The sequence below is a fragment of the Tasmannia lanceolata genome, unplaced genomic scaffold, assembly GCF_043159265.1.
Source record: "Tasmannia lanceolata isolate RefF3 unplaced genomic scaffold, GAP_Taslan_0.1 ptg000003l, whole genome shotgun sequence".
In the NCBI taxonomy this organism is placed as follows: domain Eukaryota; kingdom Viridiplantae; phylum Streptophyta; class Magnoliopsida; order Canellales; family Winteraceae; genus Tasmannia; species Tasmannia lanceolata.
In genome coordinates this window covers 5,224,246-5,234,848 of record NW_027518680.1, presented here as the reverse complement: position 1 = coordinate 5,234,848, position 10,603 = coordinate 5,224,246, and the positions used below count along the sequence as shown (strand labels likewise).

General features: G+C 40.9%; 1 long non-coding RNA gene across 1 annotated transcript; it reads left to right on the top strand.

The window, feature by feature from the left end:
- Positions 1 to 42: 42 nt before the first annotated feature.
- On the top strand, positions 43 to 1,616 carry LOC143848861 (uncharacterized). Its single transcript, XR_013235492.1, has 3 exons — positions 43 to 440; positions 560 to 684; positions 921 to 1,616. It is a non-coding gene; the product is annotated as an uncharacterized LOC143848861 (long non-coding RNA).
- The last annotated feature ends 8,987 nt before the right edge of the window (positions 1,617 to 10,603 follow it).

Sequence of the window (10,603 nt, the reverse complement as noted above, 5' to 3'; positions counted from 1 at the left end):
AACCTTCTTGGTTATTGGAAACTCAATCCAGGAGATGAAACTTACTGTCACAGAGAGTGTCGAAGCAATTTACAGCTATGTTTATACAGAAATCTTTCTTCTATTGGAACACTGGAGGAGGGATGGACGAGATGGAATTTTTGGAGGCTAAATGCAACATAAATGATCTGGTCTCAGAATGTCAACGATATTAGGATGCAACTTCAACAGTATTCAGCCCGTCTTTATGTGAATGGCTTTCTTCTATTTTGGTGCTTTAGTGGTTGGGTCGGATTGCATTGCTGTGGTTTGGATTTCTCTTCGCTATTAATTTCCTTTGGTGAGTTGTTGCTTTATGGATCTTCGGATGAATATCAGTTTTGATCATGGGATGATTAGTAAGGCCCTGTTTGTTTTGAAGACAGCGACCAACATTTTGCAGGATAGCTGCCGATTGCAAGGTGAGAATACCTTGGTCTTGAAATTACTTTTTTTCAAACAGAAATGCACATCTCTCTGTTGAGCTCTCCTCCCATTGATTTTTTTTTTTAGTGATTTAATAACTTGCTTATTTTGTCAGTTGGAGTGTACGATGGCAATGAGGTCCCTTCAATCCTTCCAATGTGATGTACAACTGCCTCTTTGCAGTCATAGATAAAGCGGGTGGAGGAACTTACTTGGATTCTGCAGTTGGAGACACGAAGGGTAATGACTTCAATCTTTTGTTTGTAAATATTAAGGGTTTCTGGTTGTAAATATTAAGAGCGATGCTATAAACCATTTCATATACTTTATCTCCTTCGTCTAATTTTTGGAAAAATGTCCAGTTTTTAAATATAACATTTCAGAGTAGTATGATGATATTGTCCATCATTCAGAGTATTTGTAATTGGAAACAAAATATCTTTTTGCACTTGACAAACCGGCAATTTTGTTTACAGGCGGATATTGGAGGCCTCCCTAGCATTTTCACCTATTTGACATTGGAAAAAGAGGACTCAGATTGTAATGGAGGAGGTTGTACAAGCTGTTGAGAATGTGATAAAAGAGTGGTGGGATCAGACATCAGGAAGTGGAACAGAGGAAGCGACTTCGCTTCCCACATTGAATTACTGAAAAGTAGTCCCCACGAAATCTGTGCTCAAAACAACAAGGGCTGCATGGCTATTTCCATACTCAAACGACATCAAATGAAGAGTAGTAATATTGTCATTGGTCTCATCAACCCTTATCTCTGGCAGTTGATGTTGTTTGTTGTATGTTGCTAGCTTAAAGTAAAGTTGTGGACTCAACCTTGCTGATTATGTGACTCAAGACAATTGATCTGCTAGAACTGTAGGTTTAGTGATCCATATTTTGTCTATTTTGAGTTTTGGATCTCCCACTCTCATGGGTTCCAAGTTAGCTTCAAGGAAATAGACTTATTGGGAAGATCCACCATGTTGCTTGTCTAATCTTAGCTGATTTTCCATTTCCCCTTTCCAAACTTTCCTAATGACATTGGTCTTAAATTTGTGTTATTTTCACTTCATAATCTCCTCCTACGTAATTTTGTAAGTTGTTTCCTACCTAACATAATGATTGTAATTTAGCAACATCTTATGAATGTATCTATCTATCATAATGATTGTAATGTAGCAACATCTTATGAATGTATCTATCTATCATAATGATTGTAATGCTTGAACTCAGTTGTTTTTTAACCATGATATTGCATCCTCAACATTTCTATACAGAGAGAAATATGGTAAGAAGCACATGGCAATGAAGAGGTACATTGTGGGTCCAATGAAATCAGAAGAATAATATACTTGTACTCTCATGTTTTTTTAAAATGGTATTATACTTAAGGTCTTGGGTCACACGTGCAAATTGCACGTGAACTTTTCCTAGTCATATATAAAATGCAGAACATATCAAAGCAAAGTGTATAGTGTTTAGTGTTTTGTGTGTGTGTGTGTGCGTGTCATATGGGGATGATATTTCCACCCTTACAATTAGCCATTCCATTAACCATAAAAAACCATTCAGCAGCAAGTAGGAGAGCAGCTCAAGGTGGCAAACGTGCCGACCAAATGAGGCCCGGATAGGCCCGCGGCCTGGCACGGCACTGCACGGAAGGGGTCATGGGCCGTGCCGTGCCATGACCCCTTCCGTGCCGGGCCGAAATCCTCGAGGCTAGGCACGGCACGGCCCACGGCCAGCCGTGCAGGCCCGTGTTCTTTTTTTTGTTTGAAAATATATGTTTTGGATGAAATACCCCCCAAACTAGCCGTTTGAAACAACTTTTGGAGGGTATTTTCGGGTTTTTTTTTTTAAAAAAAAACATTTTATAAAGGGGAACCGGGCTCACGGGCCATGCCGTGCCGGGCCTCCGTGCCGTGCCATACCTGGCCAAACGGGCCGTGCCGGGCCTCCCAACCAAGCCGGGCACGGCCCGCGGCTTCATGCCTGCCGGCACGACATGCCTCACTGTGGCTATCTGTGGCGTGCCGTGCCTTGCCGGGCCGCGGGCCGGCACAGCCCGTTTGCCACCTTGAAGAGCAGCTGTTTGCAATTTTGTTGGCCAAGCTTGATGATTTGCTCGCTCCAATTTGAGAACACGTCTAAGATCCTGAGAATGTTTAGCAAGGATTTATTCTGCATTCTTTTGAACGATGAAAATTTTATTACAACAAGGCTTTATTCTGGATTAAAATAATTTTTACAAAGGTATGGTTTTGGATTAAAATAAACTTTTATAGAGGCATGTGTATGGATTTAAATCAGTCAAGATGAAATTTTCCTTTAAATCCAAGGACAGAGGCTGTAACTATTTGCTAGTGGCCTTCAAAAGAACCAGAACTCACTTTGCTGGTATTGGTTGGGTACTGTGTAACTGTAGAGAGAGACTCTAACAGGCTGACACACACCTACTTTCGTGCTTTCATGTTCTTTATTTTTTGTCCCTAACAGGTCATGGGCCACTAAACGGAATGCCACTTGTAAGCGAAAACAAGAAGTCAACAAGGACGGAATGGCTAGAAATGGGGGTGGAAATAGAACCAACGCCCCACTCCTCCTCCAATGATAATTCAATACTATGAAAGAATTTTTTTTTCATACATCACTTACAATCGTATAACTAGGGACTAACAAATTCCAAATCAAATACCCAAATTTGTCCTAAACATATGAACATGTGTGGCTTCAATGTTGGGCAGAAAACCTTAGCCAGTTGAGGTAGACGCAAATGCCTTTAATAATGGTCAGCAAACAAATTCATTTGGCTCAATCACTAAAGAAAATGAAGAGATGCAAGAAAAAGACAGCATAAACATGGCTTTAGCTTATGAAAATGTTGGGGACCGAAGATGGAATCTCATTAGAACTCGACCGTCTATAAGCATAATGACATTGTGTTCTGGGACATAGGGATTAATGTCGGTCCGTGCCATCCATTTTAAAGGCCCTCACATAGATAGGGTGTCTACAAAAAATCAGATCCATAGGATCATCCCAACCCTACGATTTGTGGAGGTAAAATGGATGTCTTTAAACCTTCATAAATTAGTCCATTTTTTGCCTCCACAGTTCGAATGGTTAGGATGATCATATGGATCTGATTTTTTGTGGACACCCTATCTATGTGAGGGCCTTAAAAATGAATGGTTTGGATCACCCAAATAATGTGGCCCCCACTGTATTTTAAGCTAGTGTGTAGATAACTTATCTACACATGTGTGTAGGAACCGTTTTCTCATATATATATATATATATATATATATATATATATATATATATATATATATATATATATATATATATATATATATATAACATTTCCTACACACTTGTGTAGGTAAGTTACCTACACACTAGCTTAAAATACAGTGGGGGCCCACATTGTTTGGGTGATCCAAACCATTCATTTGAATGGTCCTCACACAGATAGGGTGTCCACAAAAAATCAGATCCATAGGATCATACCAACCCTACGATTTGTGGAGGTAAAATGGACGAGTACAGCCCACAACAATGTATGATACAAAGATTCCCCATTTAAATCGGTCTAAAACATGAACCAGTGAGCTGCGAGTTTGAGGTTGTACATAAAGCCCTAACCATTTGAGTTATAGGATCAATGCCCTTTCCTAATGTCCGCAACCAAGTCATTTGGCCCTTCCCCTAAGGAAATGGAAGAGACACAGGACAAGGCAGCGTAAGCGTCTCTTTAGCTTATGATAATGTTGATGACTGAAGATGGAATATCATCAGAACTCGACCGTCAATTAGTATCGAGACATATTATATATAGTGGCATGACATATATAAGGACTCACCATTAATTTCAAAGATACACTAACAGACGTTGTCAGGCAGAAAAGGACATAATAAAATCAAATTGAACTATTGATTTATCTATTCAAAAAAGTAGTACACAATCAAATATGAAATTCTATAAACAGGACGAGGTCCCCATGAATGAAAAAGTTGAGAACATGGGAATAAAAGTAAAGGGTGTGGTGGTAGTTGCTAACGGCCCCAAGACGAACTCTATAAATAGGAGGCGATCATTTTGGAAGGGGGATCGAATCATTAGGAGAAAAAAGAGCTATGCTAAGGATAAGAAGAGAATAAGAGAGAAAAGTGAGAAAGATTATTAACCAATTATATTCCTTCGCTCTTGGAGACTTCCTCTGAGAAGAAGGTGGATACTCTTGAGTCAATTCTAGCAGACTCATTAAGAAGGTTTCCCTCAGCGAGAAAAAGATATTCCTTGAGAGCTCTCTTTGTAAGACTCAAGGAAAGGGAAAAAAGTTTTCATCTCCGCAACAAAAATTTCTCTCATCCGGGAAGAAAATCAAGGGTCCGTGAAAGAATCTTCCTCAGAATATACCTTACAAAATTAACATCTCTGACTCTAGGGAATTCCTCTTCCGAGAGGACTCCTTACAAAAATGGAGTCAAAATCTTTTCCGACTAAAGGAGTTACTCTTCTAGATGGGCTTACAAAAGAAAAGAATAAGTCGTCAAAATCTATCCTCCAAGTGGCCCAAGATGAAAATCTCTCATTTGTGAAGAAAAGCCCTCCCCTTTGGGATGCACGTGAAAGAGTCTTCCTAAGAAGATCCTTAGGCTCTGTTCACTAGCGTTCCCTGGAAAGCAAATCCCTGGAAAACAGCCTCTTTTTTCCTTGTCAAGACAAAATTCTGGTGTTCACTTGCTTTCCAGTGAAAATAGAATTACTCATGTGGAATTTCTGCAATAAGTCAAAAAATGACATGGAAAAGCTCATTTTCCCCCCTTTAGGGATTTCATTTCCGACCAAAAACACACGGATTTTGTTTCCCTAGGAAACTAGTGCAAAAAGAAGGGCAAGCAGTTTCCCTGGAAACCTTTTCCTGCGCAAGTGAACAGTCCAGAAACAGTACAGGGAAACCTTTTCCTGCACAGATTCCTTGGATTTTTTTTCCTAATGCCATGTCAGATTCCCGGGAAACATTTTCTTTACCTTTCTCGGGAAAACAAGTGAACAGAGCCTTAGGGAGGGTCAGTCGCGGGGATTTTAAAATGCCCAAAGATTTCCCAGATTGTTGGTCACTCTAAGGAAGTCTTGTGGATTGTGGCCTTGTGGGTCACTCTGAGAACGCCTAGGACTCTTCAAGTAGGGATCACACTAGGGATGTTAAGTAATCTGGGTTTTAAAGTTTTACATTCTAATTTTTTACCATTACTATAGGAAGCTTGTGGGGACCCAATTGAGGGTCCAAATAAATAAATGCTGTGAAGCCCACTAAAAAGGATTAGTTGTAAAGAAATCAGATATTGGTGTTTCAAAATAAGAGTATTTTTCATTCCAATTTTTACTATTATCCCAAAAAGTTTGTGGGCTAAAACTTTTCTTGGCAGAACTCTAAACCGGAAGCCTTTAATCTAAGTTTTCTCTCTCTTTTTACCAACAAAAACAAGAAAATGACATGCATTATGCATGAACAAGATTAGTACAAAAATATGAGAAATTATATGGTGGCCGCCCTTCACATATAAAGAGCGGAGAGACAAAAAATCAACCACGTTGATTTTTGATAAAGGTAAAAGTCAAAAAAGGGAGTTTGCCTGGATAAAAAAATCAAGGGACAGGGTTTTTTCTCCCTCTGCGCTTGTTGTTTGACGGTCGGCCACCATATAAAAACTCCAAAATATACACTCTAATTATAAGTAAGTATTTATGAAAATAGAGATCACTACCGAAACGACCATTGCACGTGTAGAACCCCGTGAAAATAGAGATCTCTATTTATGGAAATAGAGATCATTATCCAAGAGTTCCCCAATCGGATCATTCGATCAAGACAATTGCTCTTTGATGCAGTGGAGCCCTTTTTCTTGTTGAATATAGATTCTTGCTCATTGATTAGGTTACTCTCATTAGTAGCTTTGTTTGTGTGTGTGTGTGTGTGTGTGTGTGTGTGTGTGAGAGAGAGAGAGAGAGAGAGAGAGAGAGAGAGAGAGAGAGAGAGAGAGAGATTTCTCTCTGACCACCTTTATCTTTTTATGCCCGCTGAGACTCTTCAATAATGATTGAGTTGATTAATTGAAGGGATTGGGAATAGGTTTAATGCAAAAAAGGCCAAAGGAAAAAAACACTTGATTTCCCATGATATTTCAATTACACATGATAGGTTTTCTTCAAATAGAAGAGGGAAAAACCACTAATTGTAGTTGTTAATAGCTAAATTTAGGGTTTGATTATTAATGTGTAGAGAGAGAAATTTCTTTTTAGTGTGTTTGATTATTAGTTTTCATTTTAAGATAAGAAGGTAACACTCACTTGGGGGTTTTAATGCCATGATATGATTTATGGATTGAAAGACTTCTTGGCAAAAGTACCATGCATTTGCTTATGAGTATCAATTGCTTCATGTAATTATTGCATGAGATAAAGGAAAGGTAAGGCCATTTTTGGATACAACTAAAATAGGGCCTTATTTAAGTTAATCTATTTGCAATGCCCATGGTTTTCCTTTCCATTACATGTCGCATGTAACCACAAGTTTAGCCCATTGCAGTTGGTCCTACTATAATTGGATGATCCTATAACCTTCATCGATAAGGTTCCATTTTTTCTCTATGTAAATGGGCGATAAAATAAATTTTACATCCATTTTAGTGAAATATGGGCATAAATTTTCTTTTACGCCCATTTTATGTCGAAAGAAACAAAGCCTAAGGCATCTTTAATAGCTTGCCAATAAAAGCTAAGCCATATAGATGGACGCAACATATGGTCTTGGCAAGCTATTAAAGATTCAAATGGACCTAACATATGTTCTCGACGATCTGAGTACTATGTGGGATCCAAGTTCGATGACTACGATTACAACCTAACAATAACCATGTTGTTGAGAAAATCCACCGGGCAGAACAATTCGACCGTGCACAAATTTAATGGAAAAGTAAAATACACAAACAAGCCACAAGATGAACACCGAGATTTTACGTGGTTGGGACAAGCCTACTCCAAAGGCGAGAAACACGATCTTCCAGCATGAGAAAACAACATACAAGGATTACAATGGATTTAAACCAAAACACAAACCCGCAACCATTTCCTTGCTTCTCAAACCCAAGACCGTACCCAAGAGTTACCTGAGAGAAACCCACAAAAGAAAACCCAACAAAAACCCAAGAGAAAGCTCCAAAGGTACCCAAGAAAAACCCACTTTCTTCTTCTCCTTCTCTCCCTCTTTCTCTCTCTCTTCTCTTGCACGTTCTCACACCCATGAGAAACACCACTCTTGCCCCTTTCCAAACGTGGGTTTTGGGAGCTAAAATAGCTAGCTTTTTCTTTTCTTTCTAAACCTCAAAAAGAGAAACCTACTACTTTGCTATTTTGCCTTCCCACCCAAGTAATCCAACGTGGGTCGGAAATAAGGCAACTTTCCAACAATCTCCACCTTGGCTTATTCCCCAGACACCTAAAGATTTTTCGTTGATGTTATCACCGGTTCGCTATCACCGCAAACCACCACTGGCCTTCCAAACTACCAGCTACATACCTTCGAATCACCTTGGTTCTGACTCCTCTCGATTCGATCAACACGGCCAATGCACATGTGTAGCTGTCAACCCGTTGACTCACCTAGTCAACCTTAGAAAGGATCTCGATCCATCCTCCCCAACGTAGGTACTGTCACCCTCTCACCATCATCTGCAACCTGGAAACCTGTCTCTGCACCAACTACGAAATAGACCCTACGTGTGCGCACACAATTATCCCGTTTCCAACTAGCCATCGAGATCTTAGGAACACTAGTCACTGTGTCCTCGAACAGACGATATAATCCACCACACTTCTATCCTTTCATCAGAACCATACAGCCACGTGTGATTTTAATGGCTCCACTTGCAGCTGAAAACCTGCAACCCCTAGAGTCCAACGGGCCAAGAGATACTAGATTCTTCCGTATCTTTGGGACATACGCCACACCACCCAAAGTACAAACCACTCAATCAAACATCTTGATCTTCACCGTCCCAACTCTCGTGACATCACAAGTAGACCCCTCACCAAGGACACTATACCCGCCCCTGTCTCTTGGAACGTATCAAAATATTCCCTCCTGGATCATACATGAACAGAGCACCCTGAATATTAAATCCACTCATCATGAGGAGAAATGTGATTACCTGAGGAGACTGTGAGAACGTCTCCAAACACTTCACTCTGTTCATTCGTTACCGCCACCACATCATTCGTAGCATCATTGTCCGCCCGGTCAGCTCGCTTCGGACAATCCTGCTTAATGTGACAATATCCCTTGCAACGGTAACATTGTGCGCCCTTTTCGCCGACCCTGGAGCTTGACCTGCCTTTTCCAGATCTCCTGTTAAACGTCCTTCCTCTTTGATTCCCACCATGAACAACCAATCCATGCTCTACCCTTACACTAAGAACATGTTTCTTTCGCATCTCATCCGATAAGAGCGACGCCGTGACTTCCTCTAACTTTATCGTATCCTTACTGTACAATAAAGTCGTCACCAAGTTGTCATACGAATCAAGAAGTGAAGTAAGAAGCAAAAGAACCTTGTCTTCTTCCTTCAACTTTTCGTCAACCTTGTGGAGCTGATCCACAAGCCCGTTGAGCACCGGGATGTGTCCCAGAAGATCTTTGCCTTCCTGCATCTTTAGCCCATACAACTGGTTGGCCAAGCTTTTTTATATATAAAGCTTTTCCAACTTCTCCAATAATTTAGGCGCATCTTCTTCTCCCATAATGTTAAACATAACGCTATCTGCCAGACATAGTCGAATCGTGCTGACCGCCTTCGACTCCATGCTTCTCACTTGCCAACTGTCATCTTCTCCTGCTTCCCATCCTTTCCATTCAATGCCTTAGCCAAGCCCTAGGATCTCCTTCACCCTCATCTGCCATTGGGTGAAACTGCCATTTCCGTCAAATCTGTCAATGTTGAACTCGGTAGAACTCAATTTTGCCGCCATCTCAGATTACTTCGGACTTCTCGGTGTAGCGCTTCACCTTGAACAAGAATCTTCTTTGACAATCTTTCCAACCCAAAATATTGCACTAAACGCGATCCAACTACAACACCCACGATCATTCCACCCGGCCTCAACGATCGCTCCAACCACAGCTCTGATACCACTTGTTGAGAAAATCCACCGGGCAGAACAATTCGACCGTGCACAAATTTAACGGAAAAGTAAAATACACAAATAAGCCACAAGATGAAGACTGTGATTTTATGTGGTTCAGAAAAGCTGACTCCACGGGCGAGAAACACGATCTTCCACCATGAGAAAACAACATACAAGGATTACAATGGATTTAAACAAAAATCCAAAACCCACAACCCTTTCCTTGCTCCTCAAACCCAAGACCGTACCCAAGAGTAACCCGAGAGAAACCCACAAGAGAAAACCCAAGAAAAAACCCCAAGAGAAAGCTCTAAAGGCACCCAAGAAAAACCCACTTTCTTCTTCTCCTTCTGTCCCTATTTCTCTCTCTTTTCTCTCGTCTCTTTTCTCTCATGTTTTTTCTCCCTCTCTACTCTTGCACGTTCTCACACCCAAGAGAAACACCTCTCTTGCCCCCTTTCCAAACGTGGGTTTTGGGAGCTAAAATAGCTAGGTTTTTATTTTCTTTCTAAACCCGAAAAAGGGAAACCTGCTACTTTGCTTTTTTACCTTCCCACCCAAGTAATCCAACGTGGGTCGGAAATAAGGCAACTTTCCAACAATCTCCACCTTGGCTTATTTCCCAGCCACCTGAAGATTTTCCGTTGATGTTGCCACCGGTCCGCTATCATCGCAAACCACCACTGGCCTTCCAAAGTACCAGCTACACACCCTCGAATCACCTTGGTTCTTACTGCTTCCAATTCGATCAACACGACCAATGCACATGTGTAGCTGCCAACCCATTGACTGACCTAGTCAACCTTGGAGAGGGATCTCGATCCATCCTCCCAAAGGTAGGTACTGTCATCCTCTCACCATCATCTGCAACATGGAAACCTGTCTCTGAACCAACTGCGAAAGAGACCCTACGTGTGCGCACACAATTACCCAGTTTCCAACTAGCCATCGAGATCTTAGGAACCCTAGTCACTGTGT